Here is a 21,889-nt window from a genome sequence, read left to right on the forward strand (position 1 = left end):
GCAAAGCACCTATATTTGAACTACACAACAAATCCGTTAAGCAGTGCAGTAAGGCACCGTAGCATGAGTCTTTGTTCAAACCCCCTTCTGCATCACTGTCGGACCACAGCCTCCCATATATCGCCTGCATTTTTTCACGATGTTTTGCTCAGATTGACAGGTCATAAGCCATGGTAAGAAGGACAGGGCTAAAAATATTTTGATAAGGTGGTGGAGATGAAGACGACACGACAAGGGTACTATTTAGATTTACTAACTATAAGCAATAACAATCCATTGACTGCATTTCTAAGAGATTAATGTCTGACTCACCAACGTTGTCCATGATGTGTCTCGGGTCAGAATCCTAGTCAGTCAGTAAACTCGGGGAAGCGGTTGGCATTAAGATTGTTGTTGCTATTATAAACGGAAAGTGGAAGGGAGGCAGAGTAAATAACTGTGGGTTATTCCTGTAGATGATACAGCTCCATCTGGTATGCTTTGTATCATCTCAACATTCCATTCAGTTTATAATAATTACACCACTAGCTGGCTAACTTCTGAAGTGGTAAAAATTGCATAATTCTGCTAACTAGGCCAAACTAGATTGCATAGAAGGAATATAAGATGTCACTGCAATTTGTTTCAGATCTGCCAAGCCATATGATCTTAACTCATTGCATATATTATGTTTTCAAAAGTATTCATCATCAGACTCTAAAATCTCCACTATGGTGACAGTGTATTAATACAAGTGAGCATTCATTCGTTGTCCTGTAGTCTCGGTCTGTCTTACAAGGAGGGGAAAAATTCTTTAATGCTTAGCACTGGATCAATAAAAGGAAGCAATGTAGGTAGTTCGTAGGCAAAAACTTCTAAACTGCCTTGGGTTCCATTGTTCCAAGCCTACTCAATAGCGTAGCACTCACAGCAACAGTAGGGACAGAGATCTCTGCCTGAGCAGTCATCTCTCCACATTGAAAAGATTTAAGATCTGTGTATCACAGGAAGGTATTAAGCATGAATTCCTAGCTTTTTAGGTTCTTTTGCAATATAAAATGTTCTTAATAAAAATTAATAGAAATTCCCTGATATACGTCAAGATTCCATCACTTGCTAAAAATAATTATACTACAAATATCAACCTGCTGTCTTCCAAACGGGAAATGATGCTGCCAGAGTCGTGTCAGTCTTTGGAAGTCCAGTCTTTTAAGTATTTGACCTATGGGAGTAAAACAAGGCTATAAATAAACACATTGTTTAGAACGCTCTTACAGGTGTATAACATTGGAAACATTGAATCTTGTTTTTTTGCTTTTTCTGGAGTTCCTGTTTAGTGTTCAAACACAGAATTTAAACCTTAATCGGTACTAGTACAAGAGGTGACGTTAAACGTGTATCTTCTGGCCTGTGAAGTATAAATTATTTGAGTATTCCTAATTAGTTTTATGTAGTAGTGACTGGATAGGTTTCCTGTCATGCACAAGATTTCAAGTTTGGAGGAAAGATGGGAGGTTCAACTAAATCAAAAAGTGATTCTTCAGTTGCTAAGGTAGCAAACTGTAGCACACTTTATTCAGTTGCTTGGAATTAAAACTTTTTAAGTTTGATGCCCAGCACACTTACAGGAATATAGCTTTCATTATACAGGGATTCTTTTCTTTAATTTTAAGCCCTTTTAAAAAGAGGGCATTTTTTTCTTTAAAGCGTAATAGAAGGGAACTCTGATCGAGATGCAAAGGAGACATGCAGTTTTAAATCCTAATGGGTTTCATGCATTATTTAATAATAGCAGAGAAATGAGCCAGATCTTTATTCTTCTGCTTTTTTCTAGTTGTCTGGCTCAAAGTACTTTGAAACCTACTTTAACTGAGGGGCTGGAGATGGCACTAGTATAGGGGTGTACTACTGTTGCTGTTGTCATTCTGTCTGGTTGACCTCTGGTTTTAATTACCAGGTAGCGTGCACTAGGGAACTTCTAGAGCCTTGGAAACTTAACTGCAGATTTTTAAGCTTGTTATTATGCTCTTATGACTGAAGGGCTAGCTTAATCTAAAATGTGACCTCTCTGCACCACAATTTAGCAAGAAAAACTTGACCAGTGTAGTAAAAAAATGATGAAATCAGCACAAGCAAACCCGAATATTGTGCTAACTTGACTTCACCTGGTCTACAGCCTGCCCTCTGTGAAGAATCTGAATACATTTCTAGGCTCTTTATTGCATATAATGTAGGAAAAACTGATCAGTGAAATTGCCGCGTAGGTTGAACTGCACTATTGTCATACTGTCAGGATATTGTACTGTCACTATATGAGAAATTCTTAGCAAATAGAACTAATTGGTTTTTATAACCCTTTAGAACTAAATGAATATGCTCATAATTATAAAAAACAAACAAACAAACAAAAGTCCCTTCTATTGAAGGGTTTGGATTTTTTGAAGACGTAGCCTATTGAAATCTTTATGCAATATGAAATTGTTCTGGTACACTGTACTCGTGGAAGTAGATAAAACTTCTAGTGAGATGGAGAACTTATTTTTCACTGCTTTTGCATCTAGTGAAACATTCTTGAAATTAACAATTCTCTAAGTAAGAGTTAAGGAAAATGAAGGAAAAAGTAATGCATGTAATTCTTCTGAGCTTTGTAGATGGAACAAGTACAATAAGGATTGACTGTCATGATGAAGATTGAATATTTTAAACTACTTAAGTTGACTTTTTTAGTGTTGTGCCTCTGTATAAATAGTGGTGATAATCCTCACTGTACAAGTTTGACAGTGTTGTCAGTAGCTTGCTATATGTACTTAGTTGCATAGCAAAGCTTATTAATTGTCTAATATAAGGTTTAAGGAATGGTCCAGTAATTCGTGCCACTAAGGGGTTTGAAGGGTTAACATTGAGGCCTGGGTTTAGGTGAGAAGAGAACAAAGGGATTTCTTCAGAGAAAAACTGCTGACTTTGCACGGACGTGCAGTAACTTCTGACAGCCGGCCAAGAGACCACTAGATAAGGAGGAAGAATATGAGCCTCCCCGTCCGAGCGGCCCCCGAGAGACTAACAGAGACTGATAAGCAGGCGCACCTGGGAGGACTTTGGATTCAGGAAACCAATTATAATAACCCTGCCTCTTCTAGAAGCAGTAATGAATATGTATTAGCCTAGGAGCATAAAAACCAGCCGCCTTATATAACAGGTGTGCGTCCTGGTGGAGCAGAGACTCCCGGCGCACCCAGCGCTGTTTGCTTGCCTCTATTCATTTAATAAATTGTAAACTTTGATTGTAATCCTATTTGGGACGCAGTCATTTATAACAATTGGGGTCTCGTCCGGGATGGTCTTGGTTCCTGAATTCTGACTTGATCTGGGAGGGGCGCCCCCACCATTTCGAGTCAGGTCGGGACTAATGCCATCTTGAACCTGAATAAGGGCAAGCAAAGATTTAGATTTTTTTATGAGCTCCCTTTGCCGGCTGCAGCACTATATTTTACCCGTAATTCTGCGCGCGAAGATCCGAACGAAGATGACGGAGTCGTAAGTATTTAAGGCGTATACCGTTCGGTTGGGTGGGATTCGGTTGCCTGTGTGTGTGAGAGTGTGACTGAGACGGAACGTAGTTCCGAAGCGATTGTGGAGGTCTTCTAACCGTGGTTCCAATCTCCCGCGAGGGACTTGGCCGGTGAAGGACCGAAGCGATTCCTATAGGATTCATGGGTGGGTGATAGGTCCTAAACCCCCTGCAAGACACTCTCACTAAGGCAACCAAGGGCTGTAGGAATTGCCACAGTAAAATTCCTAGATGGGTCAGACAAAATTGAAGACCCGGGACCAGAGAAAAGGGAGCAAATTACCAGACATACCACCAGAAAGTCCATTAGGGATAATGATTAGAAATTGGAATGATAGGGGCCCCAGAAAAGGAAAAAAGTAAATTAAAAATGGTCCAGTAGTGTATGATAGAATGGCCAAAGGAGCCTTTAAGACCACATGTCTTTTGGCCCGTTTTCGGATCCTTTGAAGACTGGGTTTGCCAGGCCTTAAATATGCATGTTAATTCAAAGGAACCTTTTTAGCCAGGAGGAAAGTGATTATGCAGGATTATGGATCAGGACTTCACGTCCTTTTTCATCCTCAATATTTACACTAAAAGCAGACGAGAAGTTTGAAGAGGAAGAAAAAAAAAATGGAAAAAAGATGATGAATGGGAGTCATTGGATAACCTACCACCTCTGTATTCTAACAATCCACCCCTGGTGGTGCATCTTTGTTGTGGTTTAACCCGGCTGGCAGCTAAACACCACACAGCCGTTCGCTCACCCTCCCCCCTCCCTCTCTGGGATGGGGGAGAGAAACGGGAAAGTGAAGCCGGTGAGTTGAGATAAAGACAGTTTATTAAGACAGGAATATAATAATAACAATAATAATAATAATAGTGATAATGATAATAGTATTAATAATAATAATGTGTAAGAAAACAAGTGATGCACAATGCAATTGCTCACCACCCGCTGACCGATGCCCAGCCTATCCCCGAGCAGCCGGCCCCCCACCCCGGCCAGCCACCCCTATATATTGTTTAGCATGACGTCAGATGGCATGGAATACCCCTTTGGCCAGTTTGGGTCAGCTGTCCTGGGTCTGTCCCCTCCCAGCTCCTGCTGCACCCCCAGCCTGCTCGCTGGCAGGACAGAGCGAGAAGCCGAAAAGTCCTTGGCCTGGTGTAAACACTGCTCTGCAACAATTAAAACATCAGCATGTTATCAGCGCTCTTCTCATCCTAATCCAAAACATAGCACCCTACCAGCTACTATGAGCTACTTAACTCTGTCCTAACTGGAACCAGGACAGATATCCACCCCTTATTCCATACCATTTATGTCGTGCTCAGGTTACACTCTTTCCAATACATTCTAATTAATCACCATTTTCATCTATGATATATAGCAATTATGGTAGTGATGACATACATTATTATATAATAATTAACATACTACAATTCAACTCATGGGCTATTCTCACCCAGTATCAAATCCCCTTGAGGTACACACCGGACTTCCCCATTCTTTTGCATTACCCACCAAGTGCATCCAGGTCCCTGAGCAAAAGCAATTCCACGAATGGGTTTGCCTTTTCCTGAGGCAGGAGTAGCCCAGACTGTTTTACCCAGCATGTTTCTTACGTGCACTACAGGAACTTTATCCCCTTCTACAGTGCGTAACAGGTTTGATTGGGCAGGTCCAGCTCGGTTGGCAGATCCCCTGGTATTGACTAACCAGGTGGCCTTTGCCAAATGTGTATCCCAATTTTTGAATGTCCCAGCACCCATTGCTTTCAGTGTAGTCTTCAACAGTCCATTGTATCGTTCAACTTTTCCAGAGGCTGGTGCATGATAGGGGATGTGATACACCCACTCAATACCATGTTCTTTGGCCCAAGTGTCTATAAGGTTGTTTCGGAAATGAGTCCCGTTGTCTGACTCAATTCTCTCTGGGGTGCCATGTCGCCATAGGACTTGCTTTTCAAGGCCCAGGATAGTGTTCCGGGCGGTGGCATGGGGCACAGGATATGTTTCCAGCCATCCGGTGGTTGCTTCCACCATTGTAAGTACGTGGCGCTTGCCGTTGCGGGTTTGAGGGAGTGTGATGTAATCAATCTGCCAGGCCTCTCCATATTTATATTTCAGCCATCGTCCTCCATACCAAAGAGGTTTTGACCGTTTGGCTTGCTTGATTGCAGCACATGTTTCACAGTCATGAATAACCTGTGCTATAGTGTCCATGGTCAGGTCCACCCCTCGATCACGAGCCCATCTGTAGGTTGCATCTCTACCTTGATGGCCTGAGGTGTCATGGGCCCATCGGGCTATAAATAATTCACCTTTATGTTGCCAGTCCAGGTCCACCTGAGCCACTTCAATCTTAGCAGCCTGATCCACCTGCTGGTTGTTTTGATGTTCTTCAGTAGCCCGATTCTTGGGCACATGAGCATCTACATGCCGTACCTTTACAACCAGGTTCTCTACCCGGGCAGCAATATCTTGCCACAATGCCGCAGCCCAGATGGGCTTGCCCCTACGCTGCCAGTTGTTCTGCTTCCATTGCTGTAACCACCCCCACAGGGCATTTGCTACCATCCAGGAATCAGTATAGAGATAGAGAACTGGCCACTTTTCTCGTTCAGCAATATCTAAAGCCAGCTGAATGGCTTTTACTTCTGCAAACTGACTCGATTCACCTTCTCCCTCAGCAGCTTCTGCAACTCGTCGTGTAGGACTCCATACAGCAGCTTTCCATCTCCGATGCTTTCCCACAATACGACAGGACCCGTCAGTGAACAAGGCATATTTCTTCTCATTTTCCGGTAGTTTGTTGTACAGGGGGGCTTCTTCAGCACGAACCACCTCCTCCTCTGATGATATCCCAAAGTATTTGCCTTCTGGCCAGTCCATAAGCACCTCCAAGATTCCTGGGCAACTGGGGTTTCCTATTCGAGCCCGCTGAGTAATCAGTGCAACCCACTTGCTCCATGTAGCATCAGTTGCATGATGTGTAGAGGGGACCCTTCCTTTGAACATCCAGCCTAGTACCGGCAGTCGGGGTGCCAGGAGGAGCTGCGCTTCAGTACCGACCACTTCCGAAGCAGATCGAACTCCTTCATATGCTGCCAATATCTCCTTTTCAGTTGGAGTATAGCGGGCTTCAGATCCTCTGTATCCCCGACTCCAAAACCCCAGGGGTCGACCTCGAGTTTCCCCAGGTTCTTTCTGCCAGAGGCTCCAGGTGGGACCATTCTCCCCGGCTGCGGTGTAGAGCACATTCTTTACATCTGGTCCTGTTCGGACTGGCCCGAGGGCTACTGCATGAACTATTTCCTGCTTAATTTGTTCAAAGGCTTGTCGTTGCTCAGGGCCCCATTCAAAAGCATTCTTCTTACGGGTTACTTGGTAGAGCGGGTTTACAATCAGACTGTAATTTGGAATATGCATTCTCCAAAACCCCACGACACCTAGGAAAGTTTGTGTTTCTTTTTTGCTAGTTGGTGGAGACATAGCTGTTATCTTGTTGATCACATCCATTGGGATTTGACGGCGTCCATCTTGCCATTTTATTCCTAAAAACTGGATCTCTCGTGCAGGTCCTTTAACTTTATTCTGTTTTATGGCAAAACCGGCCTTCAGAAGGATTTGGACTATTTTCTTCCCTTTCTCGAAAACTTCTTCTGCAGTGTCACCCCACACAATGATGTCATCGATGTACTGCAGGTGTTCAGGAGCTTCCCCCTGCTCCAGCGCAGACTGGATCAGTCCATGGCAAATGGTAGGGCTGTGTTTCCACCCCTGGGGCAGCCGATTCCAAGTATATTGGACTCCCCTCCAAGTGAAAGCAAACTGTGGCCTGCACTGTGCTGCTAGAGGGATGGAGAAAAATGCATTAGTGATATCAATTGTGGCATACCACTTGGCTGCCTTTGATTCCAGTTCATACTGGAGTTCTAGCATGTCTGGCACTGCAGCACTCAGTGGTGGCGTGACTTCGTTCAGGCCACGATAGTCCACTGTTAGTCTCCACTCACCATTAGACTTTCGCACTGGCCATATGGGACTATTAAAAGGTGAATGAGTCTTACTGATCACTCCTTGGCTCTCCAGTTGACGAATTAGCTTATGGATGGGACTCAGGGAGTCTCGGTTGGTGCGATATTGCCGCCGGTGCACAGTTGTGGTAGCGATCGGCACTTGCTGTTCTTCAACCCTCAGCAACCCCACAACAGAAGGGTCCTCTGAGAGACCAGGCAAGGTAGACAACTGTTTAATGTCCTCTGTCTCCAAAGCAGCTATGCCAAAAGCCCAGCGGAACCCTTTTGGGTCCTTGAAATATCCTCTTCTAAGATAGTCTGTGCCAAGGATGCACGGAGCATCTGGGCCAGTCACAATACGGTGCTTTTGCCACTCATTGCCGGTTAGACTCACTTCAGCCTCCAATACAGTTAACTGCTAGGATCCCCCCGTCACACCATAAATACAGATGGGCTCTGGCCCTTTATAGCTTGATGGCATTAGAGTACATTGTGCACCGGTGTCTACCAAAGCCTTATACTTCTGTGCGTCTGACGTGCCAGGCCATCGAATCCACACAGTCCAATAAACTCGATTGTCCCTTTCCTCCCCCTGGCTGGAGGCAGGGCCCCTCTAGTCCTGGTCAGAATCTTCATTTCTGTGTTTAAAGGACTGCCTGCTGGAAGTTGGAGCAGCAAACTTTTCAGAGAACTCCTTTTTCCCAATTGTTTTCCTTTGCAATTCACGTACCCGTGCCTCTAGGGTCGCAGTAGATTTTCCATCCCATTTTCTCATGTCCTCTCCATGGTCACGTAGGTAAAACCACAGGGTGGCGCGGTGTGTGTGCCCACCATATTGTCTTCCTTGCATAGATGAACGTTTACCCCTAATAGCTGAGACACTGGTTTGTACAGGTGGGGAGGAAAATGATTGTTTTCCTTAGATTTCCTTAGATTATTAGATAGATTTCTCTTCAAGTTGGTGGATCTTTTCAGAAAGTTTCTCCAAAGTATTCTCTTTTAGCTGGTGGACACTGGTTCGTTCAGGTGAAGGGGAAGATAATCTTTCTTCAAGTTGGTGGATCTTTTCAGAAAGTTTCTCCAAAGCATTCTCTTTTAGCTGGTGGACACTGGTTCGTTCAGGTGGAGGGGAAGATAAATTCTCTTTAAGTTGGTGGACCTCTTCAGAGAGTTTCTCCACAGCTGAGACACAGGCCTTTAGGGAAGAGGAGAGATTTCCTTCGTACTGCCGGAGTATTTTAGTCACTTCATTCACTGTGGGATTCTCCTCCGCTTTCCAGGCTAGTATTGCCAATGAGCTGGCATATGATGATGGTGCACTCTGTACAAACTTCCGCCACATGGGTAGTGTACACCGGACTGCATCTGGATCTGCGGATGTTTGTGCGTCGTCTAGGTCCTTAGAAATTACTTCCCGTACGGCCAATTCCCTCAGGTACTGAATTCCCTTCTCCATGGTGGTCCATTTGCTTGGTAGACATACAAGTTCTTCCTTGAAGGGATACCTTTCCTTCACAGCTGACAGGAGACGCCTCCAGAGGCTGCGAGATCGTGCTCCATCTCCAATTGCTTTGTCAATGCATGCGTCCCTAGCAAGGGATCCCTGCCACCTGGCTTCCTTGCCCTCCAATTCCACATAATTGGCTCCCGTGTCCCAGCACCGGAGCAGCCAGGTGACAAGCTGCTCGCCTATACAGCGACCAAAATCTTCTCGCACATCTCGTAGCTCACTCTGGTATAGAGTCCGGGTAGTTACTGTTGATTTTTCGACATCCTCATCCTCATCTTCAGTCTCCTGCACCTTTGATGGCTGGTGTAGAGTCCGGGTAGTTACTGTTGATTTTTCGACATCCTCATCCTCATCTTCAGTCTCCTGCACCTTTGATGGCCCAGCCTCGTCTTCACTATGCCCAGACTTAGCAGAAGACTGTCTGCGTTCTAAACGACCTGAGCCTCTATATCATTTTTTCACCTTGTCTACAGGGGCAACTTGCACTGCTACAGCTCGTTTCTCTGACCCAGCCACAGGGTCTGCCACAGGGGTTGGAATACCCTCTGCGGGGTCAACTTGCACTGCTACAGCTCGTTTCTCTGACCCAGACACAGGGTCTGCCACAGGGGTTGGAATACCCTCTGCGGGGTCAACTTGCACTGCTACAGCTCGTTTCTCTGACCCAGCCACAGGAGTGGGAGCAGCTGCAGGAGCTGGGGCAGCTGCAGGAGCTGGGGCAGCTGCAGGGGCTGGAGCTGGAGCGGCTGCAGGAGCTGGAGTGGCTGCGGGAGCTGGAGCTGGAGTGGCTGCGGGAGCTGGAACTGGAGCGGCTGCAGGAGCTGGAACTGGAACGGCTGCAGGAGCTGGAGCGGCTGCAGGAGCTGGAGCTGGAGCGGCTGCAGGAGCTGGAGCTGGAGCGGCTGCAGGAGCTGGAGCGGCTGCAGGAGCTGGAGCTGGAGTGGCTGCAGGAGCTGGAGCTGGAGCTGCTGCAGGAGCCGGAACGGCTGCAGGAGCTGGAGCGGCTGCAGGAGCTGGAACTGGAACGGCTGCAGGAGCTGGAACTGGAACGGCTGCAGGAGCTGGGACTGGAGCGGCTGCAGGAGCTGGAGCTGGAGCAGCTGCAGGAGCTGGAGCTAGGTTGCTAGTAGCATCAATTGCAGCTCGATAGGCACAAGCCAGACCCCAGCACGCTACAGTGATTTGTGTCACTTTGGAACTGCCAGAGTCATGACACCTTTTTTTCAAGCATTCTGCCAGCTTTTTAGGATTTTGCAGTTGTTCAGGGGTGAATGTCCAAAACACTGGAGGTGACCACTGCTCTAGAAACCTGCCCATATCCTCCCACACTCCCTGCCACTCGCAACTATCCCGCCTCAAGACAGATCTCCGGATGAGATTCCTAAGTAGTTGTTTAACCCTCAACAAAACCTGAAGTGCATTCAGGAGACATAACAACAAGAGCAGGCTGGTCTGAGTATCCCAAGGATATTCAACATCTCGGAGAACCACCGTAACTAGCTCGGGGGATAAGAGGGTGGTGGTGAAGCAGAAAGGGAGAGTGAACAGATATTTCATCATTTCATAAGCCATTGCTACACCGCACAGTACCATAACAATCTTAAACCAGGGCCCGGAAAGGATAAACAGTGCAACAGGGAGCACATACAGAAAGTAACGCACCATAAAACTCAATTTGGAATACAGGTACAGCAGACTGGAGATTAAGGCAATCAACATCGTGACTAGCAACTATTAAGCAGGTCCAATACTTATACCAATTTTAGTTTAACACATTCTGGTCAAATTTAGGATTTAGTTCTGCCTCAACCCGAGGCTGAGATCTCTAAATCGCCGGTGTGAGCCCTCTGGGGCAGGGGGACCGTGATGGGTCCGAGAGTGTTGTCGTGGAAACAGAAAAGCAGCTAACTCTTGAAACAACCTGAGTTCCTGTGTGAGCTCAGATTGCCAATGGGACCGCTCAGGGAACTGTCAACGATTGCATTCCCCTGACCGACCTCCTCACTGAGACCCTAATCACCCCGGAAATTATGTAAATACCAAAATCTGGTTAAATTGGCTATTGGGAATTGAGAATCTGTTCCAACAAGGTCCAGAAGAAACCCCTATGGAATTTATGGAATTTTTGAATTTTTGGACCGACTTTGAAATGCAATGAGAAAAAAAAAACGGACCTGGCTTTAAAAAAAAAAAAAAAAAAAAGAGAGAGAGAGAGACAACTGGCTAGCCTCTTTCCAGGGCAATCGGCCCCTGATATCAGAAAGAAATTGTCTTAGGCTGCAGGACAAACTTACAGCAGTCAGGAATGATGGGGACCTGGGGCATCTACCCTAGCAGGTCCACTAGCTGAAATAAAGCTAGGAAACGAAGACAGAGGCTTGAATTTTTTGTTGGTTATGGGAGCTTCTTTCTCTGTGTTAATTAGGCTGTAAATGTAATAGGAGCAACATATTCAGTGTTAAATAGTTTAAAAGGACGATTAGGATCTAAGACAACTACAATAATTGGAGCCACAGGGAAAGAGGAGGAACGGCCATTCTTACAACCCCTTGATTTGTGTTTTGGGTGTGAGGAACTAACCCATGAATTTTTGTATGTACCAGAATGCCCAATTCCACTCTTGGGACGGGATCTATTAGCCAAATTAGATGCAACAATAACCTTTGAGGATGGAGAATTAATAATGAAGGTACCTGAGTCCAAAGTAGGCCAAATCCTAATGATCAAAGATAAACCCTTTATTAATAGTCTAAGAGAAGTAGAAAATGCAGTTATACCAACAGTATGGGAAACAGATGTACCAGGGAAGGCCAAACTGGCACAACCGGTAAAGGTGGAATTAAAGGAAGGAGCCAAACCTGTTTGAATCAAACAATATCCACTTAAGATAGAAGCTAGGCAGGGGATAGTGAAAATTATTGACAAATTTCTCAAATATCAGATTCTGGAAGAACGTAAATCAGAATACAATACTCCAATTTTTCCAGTAAAGAAGCCGAATGGTGAGTATAGATTGGTACAAGATCTTAGAGCAATAAATGAAATAACAAAGGACATTCACCCGGTAGTAGCTAATCCTTACACATTGTTAACATCTGTGAAAGGGAAATATAAATGGTTTAACGTGATAGATTTAAAGGATGCCTTCTTTTGCATACCTCTTGATAAAGATAGTAGAAAATTATTTGCCTTCAAATGGGAAAACATTGAAGTTTTTGGACCACATATGGTAACAACCGTTTTGGAACAAAAGGGGGGGAGCACTGGTTATCACCCAGCCGGATGATGAAATATCAGGCAATACTAACTGAACAAGATGACATAACCTTGAAAACGACTAACCTGTTATATCCAGCAGTATTTCTAGGAACTGTTCCAGCAGAAGGACCGTTGGAACACAATTGTGTGGAAATAATCGAACATACGCCAGCCACAAAGATTTGAAGGATGTACCCCTTGAAAGGTATTCAGTGGGAATACCACACTCCGTGGCACCCACAAAGCTCAGGGAAAGTAGAAAGGATGAATCAAACAATAAAACAACAATTGGCTAAGTTAATGATCGAGATACAGCTGCCCTGGACGAAATGCTTACCATTGGCACTTTTAAACATAAGAACTAAACCACACAGTGAGACTGGATTATCATCATATGAAATGTTATATGGTATGCCTTATTCTCAAGGGATGCCCCTAGGGAACAATGTAGTTGAGGATCATAGTATCCAGAAATACATAATTACCATTGGAAGGAGATTACAGGAGCTAAGAGAAATTGGGATGATGACTCAGACACCACCTTTAGGATTTGCTATTCATAAAATACAACCAGGAGACAAGGTCTTAATAAAAACCTGGAGAGAAGAATCATTGAACCCCCGATGGGAGGGACCGTACCTTGCTTTACTTACTACTGAAACAGCTGTGAGAACAGCAGAACGGGGTTGGACCCACGCATCCAGAATAAAAGGACCAATAACTACCGAAGCCTGGAGGGTTGAGTCCACTCCTGGGGAACTGAAACTGAGACTAAAGAGGAACTGATATCCCAGCAATGAGGTTCTGCATGAATTAAGGGCACTGGATAAAGAGGACAAGTCTGAAGGGAGGAAAGGGGGAAGGCAAGACAGGGGTAGGACCCTCCATTGCGGTGTGTATGGTCTACCGAGGGAGGCAACCCCTATGGGTATTGACCGCCGAGTGAGAGTGCCTTGACCGGACTTCTCCCGCGCCAAGATCAGGTTGTCCTGAGAAAAATAACATGAGAACCTTTTAAACCCATAATAAAATTGTGATTAGTTTTTCCAGGAGCTGGATCACCCCAAAGGGCTGAATGGTAACACAAGCTCTGAAAGCGGGCCCAACCCCATGATTGAAGGCGCTTCCCACACTCTCAAGATTGGACGGCGAAAAAGGCTTATAATATGACAGGTCGCCAAAGAGAACTGAATTGTGACTGTAAGTGGAAACCCAACGTGGGAGCTTGGAAGCGCACATATACGAGTACAAACAGGGCAGATATTGTAACAGGACCACTCGGTAATAAGGACACTCTGTATTATCACGCCCCAAAGGGTAAAGAGGGATGGGATGGTCATTTTCCAAATGGGACGCGGGCCCTAAAGGGACATTACTGGGTGTGTGGCAAACATGCTTACAAGAGGCTACCCAGAAACTGGTCGGTAATATGCTATGTGGGGTACATAAGACCCTTGTTCTTTTTATTGTCACAAACACAAGGAAATCATTTAGGAATAAGATGATATGATGACCTGAACAGAGTAAAACGATCTATTGATACTTCCTTACCCAGGAATAGTGCCCAAAAATGGGGAAAGGATGAATGGCCTCCTGAAAGAATCATACAGCATTATGGGCCAGCTACCTGGAACCCGAATGAGTTGGTATCAGGAGCCCGAGAACCTATTTATAATTTGAACCGAATAATTAGGTTGCAAGCTATCCTCGAAGTTGTAACCAATCAAACAGCGACAACCTTGGATCTTCTGGCTGATCAATCTACTCAGATGAGGAATGCTATCTTTCAACGTAGAATGGTCTTAGACTATTTACTAGCAGAAGAAGGGGGAGTGTGTGGAAAACTGAACGATTCTAATTTTTGTTTACAAATTGATGATAATGGAAAAGTGGTTAAGCAGATAACAAAAGAAATTAAAAAGCTAGCCCACGTCCCAGTACAAACTTGGAAGGGTATGGATTGGGATTTCTTTTCATGGTTGCCCGGTGGACCATGGGTTAAAAGGATGCTATTTTTATTTTTATGTGGTGTAATGACATTAATGTTTATACCTTGTATGATACCTTGCTTTACGTTGTTGATATGGCGGATAATAAATAGCACCCGATTTGTGATGACTTCGGGAGAGAAAAGGTGATGTGTCGATAATGATGCTTAAGAAATGGACATCCCGGGAACTGACTGATGAAATCCAACTGCTACTAACAAAGGTTGAAGAAGAGACACAAATTCATGATAGTAAAAAAAAAAAAAGGGAGGAACTGTAAGGAATGGTCCAGCAATTCGTGCCACTAAGGGGTTTGAAGGGTTAACATTGAGGCCTGGGTTTAGGTGAGAAGAGAACAAAGGGATTTCTTCAGAGAAAAACTGCTGACTCTGCACGGACGTGCAGTAACTTCTGACAGCCGGCCAAGAGACCACTAGATAAGGAGGAAGAATATGAGCCTCGCTGTCCGAGTGGCCCCCGAGAGACTAACAGAGACTGATAAGCAGGTGCACCTGGGAGGACTTCGGATTCGGGAAACCAATTATAATAACCCTGCCTCTTCTAGAAGTAGTAATGAATATGTATTAGCCTAGGAGCATAAAAACCTGTTACGCCTTACGTAACGGGTGTGCGTCCTGGTGGAGCAGAGACTCCCGGTGCACCCAGCGCTGTTTGCTTGCCTCTATTCATTTAATAAATTGTAAACTTTGATTGTAATCCTATTTGGGACACAGTCATTTGTAACATAAGGCATAGTTCTTGCCTGTAACTTTGCACAGGACTTATCACAGCAGAACCATCTCTTCTCAAAAGCAGCTCAGTACGTTTGAAATCTTAAAGCCATTGAAAACACACACCCGGCAGGTCTTTCCAATTACTCTGGAAGAACAAGCACAGGGAGTACTACCTGAATATGACAGGGCCCTTCTTTACTGTGAGCGTGACAGAGCACTGGCACAGGTTGCCCAGAGAGGTTGTAGAGTCTCCTTCTCTGGAGATATTCAAAACCTACCTGGGTGCCATCCTGCACAATGTGCTCTAGGTGATCCTGCTTGGCAGGGGGGTTGGACTGGATGATCTTCAGAAGTCCCTTCCAACCTCAACCATTCTGTGATTCTGTAACAGAAAGTAGCATGAAATATTGAAGCTGTAATTCACGTGTTTCTCCAGCTATTCATTTTCTGCTACTGCTTCTTAGAAAGCTAAAGAGGAGGTAGAGCTGATGAGCGCAGGGAGGCATGAAGAGATCACTTCAGTCAAAGCTTCTTAAAGCTTAACACGAAGCACCCTTGACATAGTCTCTGTCTTACAAACCAGAAATGCGTGAACGGTATGCTTTCATTGAGTAGATGACTGTGGTTTTTCCCCTTGCAAATACTTTCAAAAAAAGTTCTGCACTTACAGGAACAACAGAGCTGCTAGAAACAAAGAATTCCTCTTGTCTTACACTTCAACACTTACAGCTAAATAAAAACTTACCATTTTACAAATGTGAATACTTGTATCATATACCTTAGGAGGAATCTTTACATTTTTTTTCCAACTGTCTCCAATGCTTATGCAGAGACTTGCGTACTAACGACACAGAGCCTCTGAAGGATGTCTTGTATTGGCTTCAGAACTTTTTAGCCTAGAGACAATAGATGGTGTAAGACTTGAAAATGTGGTGATAACCTTAAGCCAGGTTATTTTTTGTCTGCTACAGAAACATGCCCACCTAACTTATGGATACTTGATTCGCCTAAGTGTTGCTTAAAACAATTTCTGTGATGTGCTTCTTGATCGGTTGTGTTTTGTGTGTATTTTGTGCTAATAACAATAAGGGCTGGCTAGTAGAGGCAAAATTATACCTAGCGTAGGTGAAAGCCTTGCATATTGTCACACCAACTGGCTGACTGCAGCTAGTGTTCAGCTCCTTACGATCAGCAGGTCTGATTTTTCTGTCCTAAGGTTATGAAGGGGTGATGCAGTGTTTGATATTACGCTGACTGGTTATATATAGTTTTGATATTAAAGAATTGTAGCTAACTGCCATCAAGTGTATATATCAATTTCAGGCTGAGAGAGAAAGCTTCATTACATACTTTACACATTCTCCTTTGTCATCTGTACTCCCATTTGCAGGAGGAATGTGGTGCTATTGAAGTCAGAAAATCTCTCTAACAAAACTTAGTCTGCCAGAATAAGTGTCCAGTAAATGACACTTATTGCTGACATCTCTGAATATAAGAGGTTGTCACCATAATTCCTTTTCTTTTGCCAGGCGGGTGGGAGAGGGAAACATAGTTTCAGGTTGATTTAGTGCAGGCTACCAAGTTGTCACTGGGGAAGCTCCCATCCCTTAGCCACATGTTCACTTCCTTCGTGTCAGACCGAACAGTTAAGAGAATGTAGAGGCATTTGATTTTTTTGGCTGATATAATGAGAAGCTAATCCTAAAAAAACAAACAAACAAACAAACAAAACAAACAAACAACACTGTTTTCTGATGATGAACTCAATTAGCTGGTTCTGTTGCCAGTCACTAAATCCAATGTGAGACAGAAACTGCAGCTCAGGTAAAAGAATTGTCTTTAGCCACTTGGTTTGAGTGTGTTTGTTTTATTTTTCAAATCAGCTTATCTGTGTTCTAAAACCATCCCCATAAGTAGAGACAGCAGGATTCCCTGCAAATGTTAGAGACTCTTCTTAGAAAACGAAGAGCTAAAAATAATGTCAGGGGCCGGTAGCAAGCTCCAAATCTACACGTACTCAGATTTTTCATTTACACCATTTAGTTTTTTGCAGGGACGCAAGTTTTCTTGTACTGAAGCAGTCTAGGCGCTCTAACTAGAATCTAGCTATTCTTCCGGTTTAGCATAACAAACCGGAGTGGCACAATAAGTTCAACTACATTAAATAAACTTAAGACTGTCAGTGGACAGGCATCCACAGAAGAGTCTAAGCATGTAGCTGCCTTGTCCTGTTTTGCATTATTGTTATCCAGGGCATTTTGCTAAGTGGTCTTTCTGGCTCTTCTGACCAGTGAGCTCTTTGCTTTCCGAGTTTATCTTTTTCTGACTATTTTGGACTTATATCTGTTAAGACAGTTGCTGGAGGATCATTCCTTTTTTTTTTTTGGATGTTTAGTTCAGCCTTGTTAGCGCAGGATATGTATTGGACACAGTCTATATGCTTAATTATTTTTTGAATCAGAGGAACTCCAACTCAGCTCCCATACAGCCAACTTGCCCAGCTGGGGAAACTGTAAATGGGTGTTAGTAGACATTCCTAGATGCTTTCAGATGAAATTAACTGATGGTCTAAAATTGGGATACAGTTCTATAAGTATGCTCCTGTGGAAGGTTTTAAGGAAGTGTTCATATTTTTTGTACTTCAAATATATTTTGCTTTTTCAGTGGTCTCGGCCATTTGTAATACTCCATTTCATGAGACTTAGAGGCAGTTTCACTATTCCCTTAGATAGTGAGATAGCAGTCATTAATGTTAGTCAATATGTTGTAATGGAAGAGTTTCTGGGATTGTGCTGTGTCTCCCCTACAAGTATGAATGTACCAAGGCAACTTTCAGAGAAAAATCGGGGGGTTATATTGCTGCTATGTATCTTATTGAACAAAACTTAGCTTCAGAAAGCCATTCCCTGTTACTGCTGGGTTGTTCTGCTTTCTTTGCTTTTCCTATGTGCCCCTCTGCTTTGTTTAAAATGACCATTGTGCCCTGCTGTGAGGATCAAATTGGAAGCCATTCTGTGAGATGGAAATAGCTCAAGCCCCGTAAGCGGAAATATAATAGCATTTCATGTAAGTACTAACTAGTACTTACTAAAGCTGAGGGATCATCTGTAGTTCTGCAATGCTTGCAAAGTTCCCACCTTCACAACAAGGAAATTCTTTCATCTAAGAATGGATAACTCATGGTTTTTGGGTCTACTTCAGGTGTTCTGATCAAAGGGAAACTTGCCCAAATTGATCCTTCTAACATAATTTCTCTGTACTCCAAGTGATATTTTTACAGAGTTGTTACCCCTGCGTAATAAAGGCTAACAGAAGGTATTTCTGCATATTTTGAAGTAGCCTGGCACTGATCACCCAACTAGCAGGATCTATGGTTTATCTGCCCCACTGAATAGGTCCTGCTCTTTGCTGCAGTAACAGTAGGGACAATGGGGCAAAGCTGTATTTCTGGTGCTTCTAAGCCTTGGTCTCTTACCGACCGTAATAAATGGGTTTTCTTTTCTTAGAGATGTGGCCTTGCACAGTGTGCCAGAAGGTTAGGGAAACTTACTCCCTTGCTGTGTTCTGCACTGTGTAACTCTATTTTAAACACGTTCATCAAGTTAAATTGTTCGGTACAGCTAGATGCTTCAGTTACGCTGAAGTGAAAAGCATTAAGTATCGCTGTCCTAAATTACAAAGAAAGGATGATAAAATGCTGTCTTCTGTTGGCCGCTCTTTTCAGAGAGAACACTTACTGTTCCATGGGGAAGTAGAATTTAAAAAAAAAAAAGCTGTCCGGTAAGCTCTGCTTTCATATCAAGATTGGACAGCTAAAGTCCAGTAACGTCTCGCTTTAGACTGATAGGATAGTTCTGTATCTTAATAACTTTTTTCATGGTTTGGATACAGAGTAGGGTGGGTTATGTTGAAGTAGAGGTGTGGGGTTATAAAACTTATTGTTTTACTTGTTTGAACTAATACTTACCACTGTAACCTGTTCATTCTATTCCTTGGACTGTAGGATGTTGAAAACAATATCATGTCTTCATAAGGCCATGATGTTATTAGAATATTTTACGAGCAATTCTTGGGTCTGGAATACCGAAAATATGACTATGCTAATGAATCAGCTAACCCCTGAAGACAAAAAGGTAAGTAGCTGTGTGATGTGGAGACTGAAAGTGAAATACAAACTTACTGTTCTAAGATGACACGAGTCAGTAATGCTGCTTACCGCAACGCAGAACTAAGTGTGGTACTAACTCAGTTCTGGATAGTCCTGCCACAGCCATTTGAATGTACCAAGGTGTCTGTACAGGGCTGTGTTGTAAGCCGGATCAGTGATCTGATCGGAGATGAAGAAAGACAGGACCCCTTGAAGGAGGCTGTATACAAAAGATGGTTGTTAGCGTGGCTTGATCGCACATGATCAGGTGTTGCCCTATATGTCAGCCAAGTAGCCAAGCTGTTACTGGTTTTACCTGCATCATGAGTAAAACAAGGCTTTATTTCTTGACCACTGTCTCCTTTTTCTGAGGAACAGGAGGTATGTTTTGAGGGGCTTTTTTGTTTGCTTTTTGTGTTTCAAACTAGTGACAACAACTGTGTGTGCTTTTCATGCTTTGGCTATTGCCAAATGTCAAATGCCAAATGTTTAATGCCAAAAAATATGCTGGCTATTGCCAGCTACAGGTCCTCAAATTCTCTCACTCACTATGAAATAAAACTGCCCCATGCAGTGGGGAAGTGTACCTAGAAGCAGGATGACGAAAGTCCTGGAGGTGGTTGAGGAAGAACAAAAACTTTTGTTGAACAGAGGACCTGAGTAAGAGTGAACGAAATGTCTCATAAGAAATACCTCACTCTTCCTCCTGTTCCATCCCCTCCCCTCCCAGATTTTGATAGTTTTTCCAGAATTAGGTATGTTATTTTCTGAAACACAGTGGAACTCTGTATTCATTGTTACTAACTACATTTCATAGCATAAGCTGTAATCGATTTCTGACTTGCCCTGTTTGGTGAAATTTCACTATCGGCTTGTTCAAATGTCATTAAATACAGTATTTTTAGTAGTTAAGCATCAGATTTCCCATCTCTGCTCAATGGATTATTTTTTTCTGCTCCTTTAACGTGTCAAAGCTGATCACTGTGAGCACTGCAAGACGTTTAGTGGGAACATGCAAGCTAGGAGGGATTGGGAACAACAGAGGAGTGAAACTTGCAGAACCAGTAAACAAGCTGTTGTATTAGCTTGCGATTTCATAGAACGGTCGTATTAGGCAGGTTCTTACAGAGCAACGTTTAAATATTTTGTTCAGAAGCTGTGAGCTAGAGGTTTTATTGTCCTTATCGGGACTTAACTGGCTGCTGTAGTATCGTTCGGGATGAAGTAATGGACGTCAGTGAGAAACTGAAGTTGTGAATGTACTGTAGTAACTTCTGCAGTAGATATTCTTATGACTCTTTAAAACATAGTGGTACAACTGTAAGCACAGTTAAACGAACCGCATCTCTGTCAGTGAACTCGGTACAGAGCAGTGTGCTTATTCTATAGCATGTGAGAATTATTTCCTGGCTGGAAAGGAAACAACACAAAATTGTTACTTCTAGAGTAGAGTTCTTTACAGACAGATGAAATGTGAAACTAGTGCACTTGGAAGCTGAGGGAAGAATATTACTGAAGAGGAAAAATAAGGCATGGAATGGTTGAAATTTGCAGGAGATTGATTGTACGAGAAGCTGGTTGGGTCACAGATGGATCTAAACGTGAATCATTCTTATGATTAAGGACAAAAAAAATTGTCATTGCAATGAAATTAATCTGATAGAAGGGTAGTTACTTTCTTTACATCTTTATCAGAAATGACTGACTTTCTTGGCAGTTAATAATGAAAGCTTTTATTTTATGCCGGCTTTTAATTTTGATGTTCGACAACTACATTGGGCAGAATACATGGAAAACTACTGCATGGGAACAAAGAAATACGTGCTGAATGAAGAAATGTCTGGCCTCCCTGCAGCTCGGAAACACTTGAATAAGTAAGTGTGCATCTTATTTTTGTTTCTCTGTCCATGTCAAGTTTTACTTTTTCCATTTTATACTATACTGTTCTTTATAGCACTTGTTTAGTTCCACCAGAGTTCTTCTATTCCAGGCATGTCGTCTAAAGCGTTTTCTAATGCTTTAGTCAGATGCCATCTTTCTTCTTTCATTTGTAGATCTTGCTTTGTTCCTGTATTAGTAATCCTAGTAGGTCTGTTTTTATGGCTATAGCTCTGATCACTAGTGTATACTGGAATCCAGGTTTCTGATGTTACTTGTGTATCCTTTTTGGAACATCAAAAAGGTACACAGTAACACAGGGTCAGAATGGTTTGTTCGACTACGCTGGTTTAATACAACAATAATTGTTTCTTTTGGGAACATGACTGCTGGAAGCAGGCAAGTAAACAGGCATGGACTTTCCACCTCAGCGCAGGAAACTGTGATGTTGCTGCTGTAAGACGAAGTCTCTTAGTGTCTTATCTGTGGCTTAACTCCTCCAATTTGAATGCGTTGTAATTATTCAGAACTTTACTGGCATAGTTCCATTTGTTTTATTCTTGGGCGATTCATAAAGACAGTTGATAGTCTTTTTGATTTTTCCCTTTAAAGAAAGAAAAAAGAACAATTTATCTTGTTCTGCAATATTGCTCATCTGTTATGCTGACAACCTGAGGGAAAGTGGTCTAGGCCGTCTTCAAAAGAGATTGGCATGGCACAGTCTCAGTGAGAATTTTGGCCAAACTTGCCAGTGTTAACCTTACAATAGCACATTCAGAGACACAGCTGTGATACATGCTTGTAATATACACATGGTATA

General features: G+C 43.3%; 1 protein-coding gene across 2 annotated transcripts in view; it reads left to right on the plus strand.

The window, feature by feature from the left end:
- LOC308186078 (fatty acyl-CoA reductase 1-like) overlaps positions 1-21,065 on the plus strand; it is a 110,007-nt gene extending 88,942 nt beyond the window's left edge. For both annotated transcript variants that reach the window (XM_080574979.1, XM_080574980.1), the window contains exons 8-11: positions 2-2,825; positions 15,061-16,542; positions 19,048-19,177; positions 20,975-21,065. The gene's annotated coding sequence lies outside the window, so the exon portion shown is untranslated. The remainder of the gene's footprint in view (position 1; positions 2,826-15,060; positions 16,543-19,047; positions 19,178-20,974) is intronic.
- Positions 21,066-21,889: the final 824 nt, after the last annotated feature.

The sequence above is a fragment of the Anser brachyrhynchus genome (assembly GCF_964034855.1).
Source record: "Anser brachyrhynchus genome assembly, chromosome: Z".
Lineage (NCBI taxonomy): Eukaryota > Metazoa > Chordata > Aves > Anseriformes > Anatidae > Anser > Anser brachyrhynchus.